Source organism: Anomaloglossus baeobatrachus, chromosome 5 (assembly GCF_048569485.1).
Source record: "Anomaloglossus baeobatrachus isolate aAnoBae1 chromosome 5, aAnoBae1.hap1, whole genome shotgun sequence".
Lineage (NCBI taxonomy): Eukaryota > Metazoa > Chordata > Amphibia > Anura > Aromobatidae > Anomaloglossus > Anomaloglossus baeobatrachus.
Window position 1 is genome coordinate 331482625 of NC_134357.1, and position 19822 is coordinate 331502446.

Sequence of the window (19822 nt, forward strand, 5' to 3'; positions counted from 1 at the left end):
GGAATTTGTGACGCACATCCGGCCGCATTAGCGATGCTGCTGCGTGTGACACCTATGAGCGATTTTGCATCGTCGCAAAAACGTGCAAAATCGCTCATCGGTGACATGGGGGTCCATTCTCTAATATCGTTACTGCAGCAGTAACAAAGTTGTTCCTCGTTCCTGTGGCAGCACACATCGCTCCGTGTGACGCCGCAGGAACGAGGAACCTCTCCTTACCTGCCTCCCGGCCACTATGCGGAAGGAAGGAGGTGGGCGGGATGTTACATCCCGCTCATCTCCGCCCCTCTGCTGCTATTGGGCGGCGGTTCAGTGACGCTGCTGTGACGTCGCTGTGACGCTGAACGAACCGCCCCCTTAGAAAGGAGGCGGTTCGCCGGTCACAGCGACGTCGCAAGGCAGGTAAGTATGTGTGACGGGTCTGGGCGATGTTGTGCGCCACGGGCAGCGATTTGCCTGTGTCGCACAACAGATGGGGGCGGGTACCCACACTAGCGATATCGGTACTGATATCGCAGTGTGTAAAGCGGCCTTTACTGTTCTCTGGTTCTCCTGTCTAATGAGCACTTCTCTCCTCACTCAGACTTATAAAAGTCAGATAGGCCCTCAACGGACAACGCAATATGACATTCTTTTTCTTAATTTTCAGTTAATATGGCGCCCCCACCCTTTATTTGATGTGGCTTCCACCTGACCCTCACCTACCCCTTGCCTCCACCCTGAGGGTCAGCATTTGACTGATCTTCGGCTGCATACACAGTAAGCGGTATTGACTTTACCTATCTCTTTTTTTTTATGTCATAGTCAGATCAGTAGCAAGCTTAGCTGCTCCCTGGGGGGGGCAGAGGGGACGGTTGCCCTGGACCCATGACCTAGTGAGGCCCAACCTGAGCTACTGCCACCTAGGGCCGTGTTAAGACACCAGTTTTATGTTTTGTTTTAAAACCCCATTCCCCTTTGCTGGGCCAACTAGAAAATCAAGCATTTTTTTTTCAAGGGGGAGGGGAGAGGAGATTTAAAACATGAGTGCGCTGCAGAGGCAGGGAAGCTGTAATCTGCTCCAGGCCCAGATGGATGAAAATACCTGCTAGATGTGCAGGACCTGCGATGATGTCATGCCCATGTGACCCGTGTGGGAGGAGCAAGAAGATAAAGGAGAAGCTGTAGCAGATGAGAGCACATGACAGGTAATGATTGAAAAGGAAAACATGGGGGGTGCAGGCTGTGACACAGGGGTGCAGGCTGTGACAGAGGGGGCAGAGTGTGACAGAGGGGGCAGAGTGTGACAGAGGGGGCAGAGTGTGACAGAGGGGGCAAAGTGTGACAAAGGGGTGCAGGGTGTGACAGAGGGGGCAGAGTGTGATGGGGGTGCAGAGTATGACAGGGGGCACGGTGTAACAGAAGGAGGCAGAGTGTGACAGAGGGGGCAGAGTGTGACAGAGGGGTGCAAGGTGTGACAGAGGGGTGCAGGCTGTGACAGAGGTGGGCAGACTGTGACAGAGGTGGGCAGATGTTACAGAGGGGGGAAGACTGTAACAGAGGAGGGAAGACTGGCAGGGGTGCAGACTATGGCAGAAGGCGGTATACTGTGACAGAGGGGTGCAATGTGGGACAGAAGGGTGCAAGGTGTATCAGAGGGGTGCAGGGTGTGACAGAGGGGGCATAGTGTGACAGGGGTGCAGAGTGTGACAGAAGGGTTGCAGAGTGTGACAGAAGGGGCAAGGTGTGACAGAGGGAGCAGGGCGTGACAGAGGGGACAGGGCGTGACAGAGGGGGGCAGAGTGTGACAGAGGGGGGCAGAGTGTGACAGAGGGGGGCAGGGTGTGACAGAGGGGGGCAGGGTGTGACAGAGGGGGGCAGGGTGTGACAGAGGGGGGCAGGGTGTGACAGAGGGGGGCAGGGTGTGATAGGGGTGTGTCGCGGGCGGAGGAGGGGACGCTTCGCTCTCCCACTGCTCGGGTCTGGCTGCTGCTGCTGCTCGGTGGTGGTTCGAGCGGTGGGCCGGATCCCGGGGACTCGAGCGGCGTTCCTCGCCCGTGAGTGAAAGGGGGAATTGATTTTGGGGATGTTTGGTTATTGTCCGTGACGCCACCCACGGTTGTGGTGAGATTGGTGACACCACCGCTGCTCTGGACGGGGATCCCGGGAGCGATGACAGGGAGCAGCCTGGGTGTTAGTTCTCCCCTCCGTGGGTAGAGGGTTGGTTGTCCCGGGGCCCGGTGATGGGATAGGGATGGATGGCAGGCGGGTTACGGGGCCTGGCAAGGTGCAGGGTCGCAGGGGCAGCGCTGTGCCGCACGGCACGGTGGTACTCACTCAGCCCAATGATGTACACAGAGTCTCTGATGAAACAAACGGCTGGATGGACGGGTCCCACAGGCGGCTGCGGTGTTGTGTCTCCCAGCAGGTTAGTAGTGACTGCCTTTCCCTGCACCTATGTAGTGTAACGGTTCCAATGGGTTCCCACCGGTAACCCGCTCCCCAGCTTGTAGGCTGCTGAAGGAGCCCCTTTTGCCCGCAGGCTCTGGCCCTGGGAACTTTAGCCTTGGCGGTGACTGTGTTTCCCTCTCTCGGTTGGACGGTTGCCTTCTGTCGGGACTTGGCTGCTGGGAAACCCAGGAGGTTCCCTAACGGATTTGGCAAATTCACGGCGACTCCTAGCCTTGCCGGGGTCCGTAAGCCCCTGCCGGATGGTGCTGGCTTCTCTTTGCGTACCGGTCCGGTACCGCCGGGCCACCGCCCGTCCACAGTCCTTACGGCTAGCTCCAATAGGCCACTACTGCAGACGGTCACCACCGTCTGCCAACCTTGCTGTTCCGGACCACTTTTTTCTGCTCTTCTGCCACTTCACCTCCTCCCACTTTCACTTCCAAACTCTATCTCTCTCCACTCCACAACTGTTCTCCGCTCTTTTCCCGCCTCCAGGACTGTGAACTCCTCGGTGGGCGGGACCAACCGCCTGGCCCACCCCCTGGTGTGAACATCAGCCCCTGGAGGAAGGCAACAAGGGTTTTTGTCTGACTTAGGTGTGCCTGACCGGGAGTGTGGGGTGTGTTGTGTTGTTAGCTGTGGCCCCTGGCTGGTCCAGGGCGCCACAGGTGCAGACTATGCCAGAGAGGAGCAGGCAGTGAGAGAGGTGGGCAGACTGTAAGAGAGATGGGCAGACTGTGACAGAGGGGGGGCAGACTGTGACAGAGGGGGGGGCAGACTGTGACAGAGGGGGGGGCAGACTGTGACAGAGGGGGGGCAGACTGTGACAGAGGGGGGGCAGACTGTGACAGAGGGGGGGAAGACTGTGACAGAGGGGGGAAGACTGTGACAGAGGGGGGAAGACTGTGACAGAGGGGGGAAGACTGTGACAGGGGTGCAGACTATGCTACAGGGGTGCAGACTATGTCAGAAGGGGGCAGGGTGTGAAAGAGGGGGGCAGAGTGTGACAGAAGGGTGCAGAGTGTGACAGAGGGGGCAAGGTATGGCAGAGGTGGGAGGGTGTGACAAAGGGGTTCAGGGTGTGACAGAAGGGGTATGGTGTGACATAGGGGTGCAGACTGTGACAGAGAGGTGCAGAGTGTGACAGAGGGGGCAGGGTGTGACAGAGGAGGCATATTATGACAGAGGGGTGCAGACAGTGACAGAGGGGGCAGGGTGTGATAGAGGGAGGCATAGTGTGACAGAGGGGGGCAGGGTGTGACAGAGGGGGGCAGGGTCTGACAGAGGTGCAGACTATGCCAGAGGGGTGCAGGCTGTGATAGGGGTGCAGGGTGGGACAGAGGGATGCAGGTTGTGATAGAGGGGTGCAGGGTGTGTCAGAGGGGTGCAGAGTGTTACGAGGGTGCAGACTGTGTGGGATAGAGAGGCGCAGACTGTAACAGAGGGGTTGACATGGTTACCTGGTTGGCGCCCATTCAGAAGGTTCGCACCCCTGAGTCGAACATGTAGCTATGCCTCTGAGTCAGGTAATTGCTTAGACCCCACCAAACCCACACCTGAACATCCCATGTGATGAGAAACCACACTCAGGTATGTAAAGCAGAACTCTCTTTAATAATTCCAAAATATCTTCTTTTAATGTATGGTGATCGGTCACAGCATAAAAGATTACGATAAACCAGAGAAATAACCACCATAAAGCCGTACAAAGTGTTATGTCACAGCCGGACTGTCACAAGTCAGCCTTCATACAAAAAAAAAATCAACTCTCTTAAATGACTATCAAGGAGGAGAACAGTATCAAACTGCGCCACCCAAAAAATGTACCTCCTTGCTGACACACTGAAGGCCATAAAGAAAGATATCCAATTTCTGTTCAATTTACACCATCGGGAAGTGTGAGCTGAGAATTGTCTACTTTTCTAGCATTAAGTGTATCCTGCGGTTAAGTGTATGCTGCGGTCGCTCAAAAGCTGCCGCCTCTTTGGTGCTCTGTCATACAAAACGAGGCATGGCCTCTGACCAAACTGGTGCAAGCTCTATAAGAAACCATGAAACTAAAGCCTGCTTTACACGTATCAATTTATCGTGTTTTCGCATGTGCGATCGCACCCGCCCCCATCGTTTGTGTGATATGGGCAATTTGTTGGCCGTGTCGCACAAACTCGGTAACCCCTGTCACACGTACTTACCTCGCAAACGACCTTGCTGTTGGCGGCGAACATCCTCTTCCTGAAGGGGGATGGACGTTCGGCGTCACAGCGACGTCACACAGCGGCCGACAATAGAGGCGGAGGGGCAGAGATGAGCGGGACGTAAACATCCTGCCCACCTCCTTCCTTACGCATTGCCGGCGGCCGCAGGTAAGCTGCAGTTCATCATTCCCTGGGTGTCACACGAAGCGACGTGTGCTGCCTCGGGAATAATGAACAACCGGAGCACAGAAGGACGTTCGATTTTTTTTTAAAATGAGCGACGTGTCAACGAGCAACAATAAAATGAGTATTTTTGCTCGTTCACAGTCGCTCATTTGTGTTACACGCTACGATATGTCAAACGAGGATCTGTGTCACTAACGACGTGACCCCGACGACATATCATTAGATATATCGTAGCGTGTAGAGCGGCCTTTAACAATGTCAAACTGCGACACAGTGAGAAGTTCCGGTGAGCGGAAGGGACAGAGGTTATTCCAACCAGCATGGAAAATCAGAATAACAGGAGAAGTGCCCAGAGAAATCCCATTTTCTTCCAGCAAAAAATTTGAGGCCAGGTTAAGTCTCTAATACTTCTCCAGCAAAATTCCAAACCCCGAAGACCTAACCCTGTTCCACCTAGTCGACTCTGCACTCTCAGAGCTGCCCAAAAGATGTATGAATGGCCCAAACTCCTTCCCACAGGTTTGTAAAATCTGGAAGAGAAAAAAAATTGTTAGCCAAAAAATTAATTTGGTCTAATATACCTGTAAAAACAATCAGAACGTGGTCTATCAATGCATTGAATTTCAGAATGGGGCAAACCAGCACGTGCAGCTTCTTCAGTAGCGGCCCCGGTTTCAAAAAAGTGGGTACCAATTTCTTTAGGGGAAAGGGCCACGGCCAATAAACCCTTACAGACAAGTCATAAAATTGATGTTTGACAGAGGTGAACCATCTTCATACTAGAAGAAAGGATAGCCAGAACGGTGGAAGGAAAGGTAACTAGCAACTAGGGATAGGGGCAAACTAGACCACAAAAGGTAAATAGAGGTACCCAGGAACCAAGGAAAGGAATAGGATTTTGACCATTGATTCTGAGTATGCAGGCCTACATTACAAAAGTAATATGATTGTAGCGAAAGCCCCTGAGACAAGTTTAGGAAACAAGCTCACTAAGACATAAGGGTGCAAAATCGGCAGGAAAATGGGGGGACTCGAAAAGAGAGAAACAGAGGGCCAGAAGCAATTGTAGAAATCTTTAAGTAAAAGAGATAGGTCTTGTGCTCTTCCCACAAGTATGAGCCCTCTCCAGCCCCTACTGGTATAGAGAAAACTGAAAGCTTCTTAACATCCGTCCAGCCATGGTGACAAAATTGGAAAGTTAAGCTTGAAAAATGGCTCTGATCAAAAGTACCTAAACACCCAACCTATGAAGGTGCAGTAAATACAAAACAGAAACCTCCCGACGAATGGATTTAGATGAAGTAATAGGTCGATCAACCTTCAAGTCATACCACTCTCTCCACTCCTTACCGTAAGCTTCTCTCATTGATGGAGCCACCAAAGACCTTACCAGCACCATTAAATGTTCTCCATCACTTCCCACATGATGGATGGACAAGGATACACTTGAGCATTGGGGCAAAGCACTTGGAATCTCTGCCAATAGAAACGAAAAAGAGAGTCTACCATATTAATGTGCAAAATGGGTCTTTCGCTTAAATGATGCAAAAGGAAGCACATGAACTCTATTGATTATTATGGTGTGTCACTGGGTTGTCTATTTTTTATCAGTTTTTATCATATAAGAAAAAATTCTGCAAGTGCAGAGAATTGGAATATGCAAAAGGTAAAGGTAACTTAGCTTAAGTCTACAATCTACTCCATCAGATTTGTTAAATAAGTGTGTACAGTACGCCTTTATATTTACATGCATATGTACCTAGTAAAAGTATTTGCACATTTTAAGGTTCTGGTAATTCTCTAGAATTTCATTTAGGTCTGGCATCAATAACATAGGTAATTGCCAGAGGACGTCTGAGTTCCAAGTATCATTCTTTACTGCCAGACTGACTGAATTCCATTCTTTTACAGTTTGCCTATGTCTTGCTCTATTTTACCGAGTTACACTTTTAACTGAAAAATCCACATTAAATCACTGGTGCGGAATAAAGAATTCATGCCACTGATGAATGGTATTAAAGAGCTGGGTAATGCAAACTGATTTATGTTGGAAACCAGATCCATTAGTTGATTGGAGTTGCAACGCCGTCATTCGGTGTACAGTCAGTCTGAGATCTGAGCATACCTTCCAACTGTTGAAGAACAGAAAGACAAACTATTCAGTGTGCTATGCGAGCCATTGCAAATTTTGACTTTGCCCCTAGCCACACCCATTTGCCATTTCTTTCGACCTTAGCAGAATGAGATGTCAAAGGGGTGGTGGCAGTGAGGGACATTCAGCAGATGCCGCAGGGTATAGACCCAAATCTGGAATTGTCCTTTGTATTTAGGATGGTTGAGACTAGAGATGAGCAAATCGATTCACGGGACTGCAGTCCAGCCTCCAGGTCATCATTAATCATCATTAATAGTCTTAGCAGCCAAAACGTTCTCATCTTGATGCAGCTTCGCTATACGATAACTGCCTTTGTTGTATATATAAGGCCGTGCCATTCCCCACAACCTCTTGGGTTATTGGGTTTTGAAAAATGAAGGCTTAGGGGTGACCTTACTACAATGTACAAATATATGAGGAGACATTTCAGAGACCTTTCTTCTGAACTTTTTACACCTAGTACTGCATCTGCAGCGGTGACTAGAGGACAGAAGATTAAATTATCATGACCTACGGTAATTCTTTACTGTAAAAGCAAAGACTGCCACATGATGTTGTTATAGTTGATTAACTACTAAAATTCAAGAGAGTGGTGGATGTCTTTCTTGTAAAATATAATATTACTGGTTGTGTGCACTAGATTCTGTGATTGGGCTTTGATCCAGGAAACTAGTCTGATTGCCATATGTGGAGTCCAGAAGGAATTTTTCCTCTAATATGAAGCTTAGTGTTTGCCTCATGGGGTTTTTGCTTTCTTCTGGATCAACATATTAGGCTATGGGTTCAACTCGATGGACTTACGTCTACCTTAATCTTTAAAACTATGAAAATATGAAACTATTCCAACTCCATGGACATTAATATGGAGCTGATCTCCCTTTCTGTGAAGGTTTTCAACAACATTTTGGAGTATCTGTGGGAATTTTTGCCCATTTATACAGAAGAGCATTTGTGGGATCAGACACTGATGTTGGACAAGACTAACCATGTTTGTTCTTATTTTCTGGATTGGGTTTCGGTAAGGTTTTAGGGCAGAGTAGTCATGTTCTTTCACACCAAACTACGCAAAGACATGCCCCTATAGACCTTGCTGGAGCATTGGGGCACAATCATAGGGAACAAAAAAGGGCCTTCTTCAAACTGCTCCCACAAAGCTAGAAGCTACAATTGTCCAAAATGTCTTGGTATGCTGAGACACTCAGATTATCCTTCACTGGTTTTATGGGGTCTAGACGAATCCCTGAAAAACAACCACATAAAATTATCCCTCCTCCATCAAAATGACATTCACAAACTTGGACTTGTCCATCAGATGCCAGATAGAGAAGTGTGATTCATCACTTCCCACTGCTTTGTAGTCAAGTGTCAACATGATTTATATCACTCCATTAACACTGTGCTTGGTAATGTAAGACTTGCAAACAGCTGGTTGGTCATGGAAACCCATGACATGAATCGCCCAGTATACAATTATTGGGCTGATGTTTTTGCCAAAGGAAATTTGTTTCCCTGCAATTAAAGTGGTTGTCCAGTCTAAAAATCTGACAAGTCTGCAGTCACTCTATGTGTCTGTACACTGATGAATCCTCACATTGGATGCACTGTGCCCTGTGAGGATTCTCTAGTGTCATAACCAGGAACAGCAGTCACCTGATCTCAAGTATGCAGTCCAACTAGACTGTTTCTGACTATGCGCAATACGCTCACATTGAGTGCACCAGGAGCAGTCTAGTTGGATTCTGGCGGGGAGAATGCATATGACATACTTGAGATCACATGACCGCTGTTCCCAGTGCTGACACAGGAGAATCCTCACAGTGAGCAGTGCACTTGATGTGAGGATTAACAAGTCTGAAGTCACATAGAGTGACACATAGAGTGACTGCAGACTTGTCATTTTAGATCGGACAACCCCTTTATTGAATCATCAGAGTGTTGCTGACTTTTATGCACTTTGCATCTCAGAATTCAAGCGACCCCTCTCTGTACATTTATGTGATCTTTCTCTTTGTGACTGAGTTGCTGTGATACCTAAATATTGCCACTTTTCAATAATACCACTCACAGATGACCAGAGAATATTTAGGAGGGAAGAAATGTCATGAACTGACTTGTTACAAGACATCCTATTACATTACCACGCTTGAGTTCAGTGAGCTCATTAGAACAACCCCTATTGCACAAATGTATATAAAGGTAGACTGCATGGCTAGGGGCTGCAACATCTGCAACAATGGGACTAAATGAAAGCCTGAATGTATTTACTAATGCGGGCGTCACATGAGACGATTTATCGTGCGATGCATTGTCGGGGTCACGGTTTTCGTGACGCACATCCGGCATCGTTCACGACGTCGTCCCGTGTGACACCTCCGAGCGACGCAGAATCGGTCACAAATCGTGAGTCGTGTACATGTCGCTTATTTCTAAAAAATTGTTTATTTTTCATGGCGCCGGTTGTTCATCGTACCCAGGGTAGCACACATCGCTCCGTGTGACACCCTGGGAACGATGAACACAGCTTACCTGCGTCCCGCGGCACCCGCCGGCTATGCGGAAGGAAGGAGGTGGGCGGGATATTCACGTCCCGCTCATCTCCGCCCCTCCGCTTCTATTGTCCGGCGGCTGTGTGACGTCGTTGTGATGCCGAACGTCCCTCCCCCTTCAGGAAGAGGATGTTCGCCGCCCACAGCGAGGTCGCTCTGCAGGTAAGTACGTGTGACGGCGGTTTAACGACTTTGTGCGACACGGGCAGCGATTTGCCTGTGACGCACAAACGACGGGGGCGGGTACAATCGCTCGGGAACGATGAACACAGCTTACTTGCGTCCCGCGGCACCCGCCGGCTATGCGGAAGGAAGGAAGTGGGCGGGATATTTACGACCCGCTCATCTCCGCCCCTCCGCTTCTATTGGCCGGCGGCTGTGTGACGTCGCTGTGATGCCGAACGTCCCTCCCCCTTCAGGAAGAGGATGTTCGCCGCCCACAGCGAGGTCGCTCTGCAGGTAAGTACGTGTGACGGCGGTTTAACGACTTTGTGCAACACGGGCAGCGATTTGCCCGTGACGCACAAACAACGGGGGCGGGTACGATCGCTCGTGCGATCGCACCATGGATCGTACCGTGTGACGCCCGCATTAGACGTGTGTCCCAATACTTTTGCCTATTAAAAGTTTCAGTTTGCAGACTGTAGAAGGCCCCTAATTATTTTTTAAAGGGATTGTCTAGGTCTGGCACAAAAGTCTGAAGTCACTCTTTGTGACTGTAGACAAGAGAATTTTCACCAGTCAGGATTTTCTGGAGCCGGCAGCAAGACTGGGTAATCATGTGACCGCAAGTATGCGATATTCGTACTTCTGTCCACATTCTGGAAGTCTGTACAGCGTTACAGAATATGATGATGTTACATAAACACACATAATAAATAAATTCTGACAACAAGTTGGTTTTTGGTGCTTGTTTTTATTTATTAAAGGGCTTATCCATGACTTTTTTTTTTTATTACTGTGGGCCTCAGAACTAATAGGCATTTATGTGGTAACTACCTGCTTGTCCTCCCGAAAACAGCTCAGAGTGGTCACTTACAGCTCCTACCAGCGAATCAGCTACTTCATGTGAACAGAACAGCTCTTCCTCTTCCAGGCTGCTCTGTCAACGCGACGTGACTGCCAACATCATGCTGATTGACAGTCAACTTCCCGCAGTTGTAAGATGATGGTCGAATTCCTACCCCTGAAGACACCAAATGTGTTCTTAAATATATACATATGTGTATTGGTATAAGGTGTAATGTTATGTAGTATATAAAGTAGGATGCTTAATAAGTTATTATAAGTGTTATAAATATGCGAGTGAAAGGTTAAATCTGCCCAGCAACAGACAGTTGGGAATATCCAATATCCTATAGGGAAGGAGATGGGAAACGGTTTCTGTGTTAATGTCGGTTAGGGTCCAGCCTGTGACAGAAACAGACCTCAGGTCTGAGGAGCAGCAGAGGCGCATAGTATGGGTGATTTGTGAAATGGGAAGAAACCAAAAATCACGGAAGCGAGAATATAGTAGGAGAAAAGAGCCACCTGCAAAGCAGATAGAGTGATTGGAGCAAGATCCTTATCCACTAAGAAAGTGAACGAACAAGAATGACTTATCCCTAAGGAAGATGCCAACAGTACGTCCCTTAATAGCTTATAGCTCAAGAAGATACAGGCCTGAAAGGAAGAAGTAACCAGCGACTAGAGAGAGCATTGGGAAGCAGTTACAGAAGTGTCAGAAGGCTGATAGCCTGGTCCGGCCATACTGGCACAATCCCTAAGGGAGAAGAATATAATGCCGAGCCACAGTAAAGACAGTTACTTTAGAGCACTGGCATATCAGATCAGGCTGCGTGGTGGGGAGTGGCTCAGAATTATGGGGAAGGATAAGAACATTTAAGATGGAACATGCTGCAAGACTATGTATGAAATTGCTCCTTAATGTGTTTGAAACGTCCAAAAAGCAATGCACCCGCTTCTGTGTGTATGCAGTTATCAGTCATCAATTGTTCAATAAAGACTTTGTGTTTATAAAGAAGTAGTGGTTTCCTCTCTGGAACTAAGTACCATCTGGTCCTGGCCATCCGAAACCATCGGCAATATGTGGCCTGCGGAGGGCGTATCGCTACTATAGTGCACCACACATGCAGCCAGGACCCTCATTTTCTTATATAGTGCTGGGGAGCGGCAGATGATTACCTCGCCCACGACTACCACCCCGCATCATGTTACACAGTTATGCCACAGGGAGCCGGGTGTCAATCAGCATGACGTTGACTGTCACACAATGTCAACAGCGCAGAGCGAGAGGAGAAGATGCTGCTCTGTCCACATGACATTAGTGAAATTGCTGGCAGAGATCAACACTGGCCACAAAAGGGTAAATAGTTTGTCACTACCTGCCTGTTAGTTGTTAGGCTCAAATAAAAAATATTAGGTAGTCCCGGACGACCCCTTTAATTAAGCAATTTGTTTTTATATTCATTGTAAAAAGGTAAATTAATAGTAACTTGAAAACAAGACATACTGTATACGTGGGGGAAAGTGAAATGTACAGTACACAATGTGCAATATGTTGATACCCAGACTGAACAGAAGCTTGTACAGCTGGAGAAGAAGCAAGTCAGACAGCTACACGTTGCTTACTAAGGAATTCTGAGTTAAGTGCCTAGTACTTTATGGCATGAGAAAAGAAAAATAATATAATTATACTCTAATTATCACTCATACTGCCTAAGGATACACACTCTTTCTTCTTTTCCTAAAAGATAATTTTATATTTTTTTTGCCAAAAAACTAGAAGGATATGCCACCTACACACAAGGGGCCAAGTCTGTGCCTCTGGCCGTGTTATCACAAAGAGCTCCCCAGACACCGCTCTGTAATGTGTACATACCCCAAGGGGGTCTGACTGGGTTAATTTTCGTCTTCCTAAATATTCTCCTTTCACTTTCTGATTCTTGGCAGGATTGGATTGTGTGTATATAATAAAACTCCTAATCGCTGACACACAAAAAATGCAATAACGAAAAGTAACAAGATTAATTAGAGTTAAGCACGAACTATCTTGACACTGTCAATAGCCAATTATCCGATTACACCATCCACTCACAGGTGGGTGTATATAGTGAAGAGCGTCTTCATTTATTCCAATCCTTGTCAGCATGTCCTAAATGTGACCACAAATATATACATACGCCATAAATATGTATTTTTTCCTTGTGTGCCGTTCTTCTTAACACTTTTTGGTACCATGAAAAAAAATCAATGTTTTTACCAACATGCATGGGGTCACATTGACCCCTTGGTACCAGACAAGGGTTAATCTGATGTTTCTCTTTCGTTCCTGTGCTTCTCTATGGCTGAGATGTAGGGACTTTTCCTTAGTCCAGCGATTTTAGCCAAGGGGATTTTGTCAGCCACTTTTTCTCTGCGGGTGTTTTCTTGAGGACACAACAGAGTCAGGAGAACACTGATAAAACAATTACATATTTGTCATCTTAAAAATAGAACCTGTCACCAGTTTTTGATTATCTAAACAAATACCACCACCTTTATCTACTCCTTTACTGCAGTCCGCAAACGTGTATATCATCTACCAACGCCCTCTGTATATCCCCAAAAATACCATACGCCCTGTATGTAAATTAGCATGGTTCAACCCGATGAACGTCATCGCTGCAGTGTCTGTGCCTCCTCTACTTTCCTAATCACCGTTCAACTTTGATGTAGATGACACGTCCTACATCATCCATATAGTGCAACGTAATCTTTTGCCTATGTATATATTAGTACAGACCAAAGCTTTGCACACACCTTCTCATTCAAAGAGTTTTCTTTATTTTCATGACTTTAAAAATTGTAGATTCACATTGAAGACATCAAAACTATGAATGAAAACATGTGGAATGAAATACTTAAAAAAGTGTGGAACAACTGATATGTCTTATATTCTAGGTTCTTCAAAGTAGCCACCTTTTGCTTTGATTACTGCTTTGCACACTTTTGGCATTCTCTTGATGAGCTTCAAGAGGTAGTCACCGGAAATGGTTTTCCAACAGTCTTGAAGGAGTTCCCAGAAATGCTTAGAACTTGTTGGCCCTTTTGCCTTCACTCTGCGGTCCAGCTCACCCCAAACCATCTCGATTGGGTTCAGGTCTGGTGACTGTGGAGGGCAGTCATCTAGCGTAGCAACCCATCACTCTCCTTCTTAGTCAAATAGCCCTTACACAGCCTGGAGGTGTGTTTGGGGTCATTGTCCTGTTGAAAAATAAATGATGGTCCAACTAAACGCAAACCGGATGGAATAGCACGCCGCTGCAAGATGCTGTGGTAGCCATGCTGGTTTAGTATGCCTCCAATTTCAATTCAATGCCTTTGAAAGTCCCCGACAGTGTCAACCAGCAAAGCACCCCCACACCATCACACCTCCTCCTCCATGCTTCACGGTGGGAACCAGCCATGTAGAGTCCATCCGTTCACCTTTTCTACAAAGACACGGTGGTTGGATCCAAAGATCGCAAATTTGGACTCATCAGACCAAAGCACAGATTTCCACTGGTCTAATGTCCATTCCTTGTGTTCTTTAGCCCAAACAAGTCTCTTCTGCTTGTTGCCCGTCCTTAGCAGTGGTTTCCGAGCAGCTATTCTACCATGAAGGCCTGCTGCACAAAGTCTCCTCTTAATAGTTGTTCTAAAGATGAGAAGGTGTGTCCAAACTTTTGGTCTGTACTGTATATATGCAGTATATAGATAGTGGTGAAAATAATTATTTGATACACTGCCAATTTTGCAAGTTTTCCCACCTACAAAGAATGGAGAGCTCTATATTTTTTTTATCATAGGAACACTTCAACTGTGACAGACAAAATAAAAGAAGTATCCAGAAAATCACATTGTATTATTTTTAAATAATTAGTTTGCATTTTATTGTATAAAATAAGTATTTGGTGATACAATAGAAAACCAGAACTTAATATTTGGTACAGAAACCTTTGTTTACAGTTACACAGGTCAGACGTTTCCTATAGTTCTTGACCAGGTTTGCACACACTGCAGGGGGATTTTGGCCCACTCCTCCATACAGATCTTCTCCAGATCTTTCAGGTTTCGGGGCTGTTGCTGGGCAACATTGAGTTTCAGCTCTTTCCAAAAATTATGTATTCGGTTCAGGTCTGGAGACTGGCTAGACCACTCCAGAAACTTGAAATGCTTCTTATGGAGCCAAAAGGGCTTCTTAAAGAAAAAATATCAGGTCTGTGAGAGCAGAATTCTTGTTGTTTGGTAGGTGATCAAATACTTTTTTGCAATCAAATGCAAATTACTTATTTAAAAATCATACTATGTAATTTTCAGGATTTTTGGGAAAACTTGCAAAGTCGGCAGTGTATCAAATACTTATTTTCCCAACTGTATGTGTATATATAATTATATATATTGTGATGGGGCTACTAACTGGGTAAGGTAGCACACAGGAACAGTGCACTTCAGTAATATCACAAAGCCTCTTCTAGCTTAAAGTAAAACACAAGGTTTTATAGTCCGTTTTAATTTGCGCCTGCAACCTAATCCACTGTGATACTCTCCTCCCATACTGGCGCCATTCCAGCCATGTCAACACTGTGGCTCTGGGCTACTTACCTCCCGGACTTGCACAACTCTAACAATGTCAGCACTGTGGCTTCAAGCTACGCACCTCCTGCATTGATGCCGTTCCAACATTATCAGCACTGTGGCTCCAAGCTACTTATCTTCGAGAGTGGCGCCATTCCAGCAATGTAGCACTGTGGCTCTGGGCTACTCACTTCCAGGATTGGTGCCATATCAGCAATGTCAGCACTGTGGCTTTGGGCTACTCACCTCCTGGACTGGCGCCATTCCAGTAATATCAGCGCTATGGCTCCAGGCTACTCACCTTCCAGACTGGCACTATTCCAGCAATGTCAGCACTGTGGCTCCGGACTACTCACCTCCTGGATTGGTGCCATTCTAGCAATGTCAGCACTGTGACTCTGGGCAGTAAAGTGACATTGTTACGTCATGTGACCACTACACGCATCTGCAGCTGCTGATCGGCTGCGGCTATTAGTATTCCATCAGAGCAGATGTCTGATGGAATTGTGGAAGTGGCAGCAATTCAGCAGCAGTCCAGGAGGAGAATATATGTTTTAGTCTTTATCATTTTATTATGGACACCTTAGAATAATGGACAGCCCCTTTAAGATCTTTATAACCCACCTTAAAATCAGATTTCTGCAGTTTTCATTACTGTACTAACACATCTGATCTGACAGATACATGAGGACATATGAAATAACTCACAGGGCAAAGTTATAGGTTACTGCTAATTGAAGAATAGGACCGAGTGTGTAATTATGCAAAGAAACAGGATACAGCAATGATCTCATCTGTAATGACTCTGCACATGTTAATAAAATATATGACGACATTTTTTTCTTGCAAATGTTCTTGTTCAGGATGTAAAGTAATTGACATTGTTTATTGAAAATGACTTCTGCATTCAGGGGTTTTCTGGTTTCAACATATTAAGCTTAGTCATTGGATGATGAAATATTACGCACTTTCTAATATACAACGTCATTTGTGTATCCGGTAGGAGCACAGGAGGCGCATTCACCTCTATGGATGCTTTCTAACGTCTCTTTACAAACAGAGCTGTATTATGGCTGTTCAAGTTCTCAATGTGACTTGGGGAATTTCTTGGACATTGATCCAAAATTTAAATGTTGTCGTCACTGAGCCACTTAGAAGTGCATCTCAATAAATTAGAATATCATCATTACAAACAGAGTGATCTATTTCAAGTGTATTTTTCTGTTAATATTGATAATTATGGCTTACAGCTAATGAAAACCCAAAAGTCATTCTCACAAAATTAGAATACTTACCACAAAACACCTGCAAAGGCTTTCTAAGCATTTAAAATGGTCCCTTAACCTGGTTCAGTAGGCTACACAATCATGGGGTAGAATGCTGACTTGACAGATGTCCAGAAGACAGTCATTGACACACTCCACAAGGAGGGTAAACCACAAAAGGTCATTGCTATAGAAGCTGGCTGTTCACAGAATGCTGTATCCAAGCATATTAATGGAAAGTTGAGTGGATGGAAAAAGTGTGGTGTTTTTAAACATCAGTGACAAATATTTTTGTCTCACACACTCTGGTGATTACAACATAACAGCTAATCAGTTTTTTCTTTTTATTAAATGGAATATTTAGCGCAGTACTACACCAATTATTTATTATTTTAACCTCCCTGGTGATTTTCACATGGTATCCCCTACCTACTAGCAGCTTTATTTTCCTACAATTGAACCAATCTATTTAAGTATTGATAAGGTACATGATCTGAGCGCCAGTGCAATATAATAAATTTTGCATTTCATTTAGAAATCAAGGTCCCAGAGTCTAGAAGAAGACTGGAGAGACCACAATCCAAGCTGCTTGAGGTCTAGTGTGAAGTCTCCACAATCAGTGATGGTTTGGGGAGCCATGTCTTCTGCTGGTGTAGGTCCACTGTGTTTTATCAACACCAGAGCAGTGCAGCCGTCTACCAGGAAATTTTAGAGCACTTCATGTTTTCCTCTGACGACAAGATTTTGGAGATGGGAACTTCATTTTCCAGAAGGACTTGGCACCTGTCCACACTGCCAAAAGTACCAATACCTGGTTTAATAACCACAGTATAACTGGGCTTGATTGGCCAGCAAACTCACCTGACCAATACCCCATAGAGAATCTACGGGGTATCTTCAAGAGGAAGATGAAAGACACCAGATCCAATAATGCAGACAAGCTGAAGGCTGCTATCAAAGCAACCTGGGCTTCCATAACACCTCAGCAGTGCCACAGGCTGATCGCCTCCATGCCACACTGCATTTATTCAGTAATTCATGCAAAGGAGCCCCGACCAAGCATTGAGTGCATTCAGTTGGTCTTATATAATATTCTAATTTTCTGAGATAACGACTTTTGAGTTTTCATTGGCTGTAAGCCATAATCATCAACATTAACAGAAATAAACACTTGAAATAGATCCCTCTGGGTGTAATGACTCTTTATAATATATGCATTTCCTTTTTGTATTGAATTACTGAAATAAATTTACTTTTTGATGATATTCTAATTTATTGAGATGCACCTCTACCTATCACTTTTGCCTTGTGATATGGGTCTCCATCATGCTAGAAAAACTATTGTTCATCACCAAATTGCTCCTGGATCATTGGGAGTTGTTTCTCTTGAAGAGTGTATAGATACCATTCTTTATCCATGGCAGTGTTCTTAGCCAACATTGTGAAAAGCTTAGATGAAAAGCAGCCCCACACATGAATGGTCTCTGGAGACTTTAATGTTGGCATGACACATGACATATAGTAGCGTTCACCTTTTCTTCTCCGGACAATAATTCTTCTTGTAATTCCAAAAAGCCTGGAAGGGGCTTCATTAGAGAAAATAACTTTACTGTAAATACAGAGATTGGACTGCAGAGGATGGAGTACAGTTATATTTTATGATGCTTATTCAGATATGAAAATAATCTGCATATTGCAAAGAAGCTAGATATATAAATAAGAACAAAGAACAGCAGTAAGTAGTGTATAATATATAAAGCCGGGTGTTCAGCATCTCAGAACTTAAACCGCAGAGTCCAAGCCCCAGGATAAGCTATATAATAGGCAAAGCTTAGAAGATTTCTGTTCAACCTGTGGGTCAAATGGGCCATGGTATTTGAAAGAAAACTACCGTATTTTATTTCGAGTGGAAGGCCACCAACTCATTCCAAAGATCATGAGAAGTTACCAATATTTTATAGTGTTGACCAGAATGTTGTGTTAAATTTCTGAAATGTACTTATTATAGATCCGGCTACTAACTATATGGGATAAAAGGTCAAGTTTGTGAGGGGTATGTTTAAATTAAAATAAATGATTGATTAGTGGAAAGGTGGTACCCAGAATACATTTAGTTTATGACATTGCCACCAACATTTCCAATAAGTATCCCTATAATTACCAGTGTCACCATCAGGGCATTACAACCATGACTGGTGTACCGGCCCAGTGAAGAAGGGGGGGTCCGGGGTAATTACTTAGCTTTGTTAAGCCCTGGGCTTTGTTAAGCCCCCTCTTTACTGGGCCTCAGTCACAGCCGCAGCAGAGGGGCTCGACACAGGTGTTGCTTCAGCCACTACAACCTATCGCTAAGTTGCAGGTGAAGCCATTCATGAGCATCGCATGCAAATTAGCCATGTGCTGCAACTGCACCGGACAACTAGAGGAGGACCATGCACTGCAATACGTATTATATATTTCCAGGGTCCAACTGACTCACCAGAAAACTGCTGAATGCCGATGTACCCCGGAACCAGTAAGAGACCCTTTTTATGGAAAGCCCCCCTGCAGCTCTCTGGTCTGCTGTGCCGTACACTGCGCCCCTCCCCCAGCTGACGGGAAAGAAGATGCCGGGATTCACTACTCATGAGAAGATGGAGTCCGCAGCCAAAGAGGAGCTGATTCCTAAAGTTGTGTGTGTGGAGCTGAGGGGCATAAGGGTGATGGAGGATGCAGCCAAAGAGGAGCTGATTCCTGCACTAGTGAAGGGAGGGCAGAGCTGTGGGGCAGCATAAAGATGGAGGCCACACAGCTGCACATTCACAACAGAAGAAGAATAGCAGAACAAACTCCACAAGTCATCAGCAAGAAACAGAGATGTGGGTATATACTTGTTGGATCTGTCTGTCTGTTTATACATACATACTGTAAGGATGCAATGTGGTAGATGGCCGGTATGTGTCACAGAGGGGGAAATCCTCTGTGATCTGAACCTGGAATGTTTCTCTGGGACTTGTAGTTCCATGAGGAATGTTGTACACATTCAGGGCTGGGTTCATGGGATGGTCAGAAGTGATGGGCGGGACTGACCATTCACATACCTCCCATACGTAGGTGTGTCTCATGGGATTTAATGGAGCTGTCGTTTGTCACATGATCTCTGTGTGCTGGTGGGAGCCATCTTGGTTGGAGCACATGTGCAGGAGATCCTGTGCATACAGAGCTAGTGAGGGCTCTGAAATGTCAGGGAGCTGCAGAATCCACTGAGGCTTTGAGGAATTGGAATGTGTCCATGGGCCGGGATGTTGAGCCCAGTGTGAGAGTCTCCCTGGACTGGATGGAGGCAGACTGACAGCCTGCAAACCTACTGGCAGGTAACACCCCAGAAAGGGGACTATACTGGCTGATGCCAGAGAATGAACTGTATGAACAATCAGCAGTTTAAACAGACAGTGAGACATTGTCCTG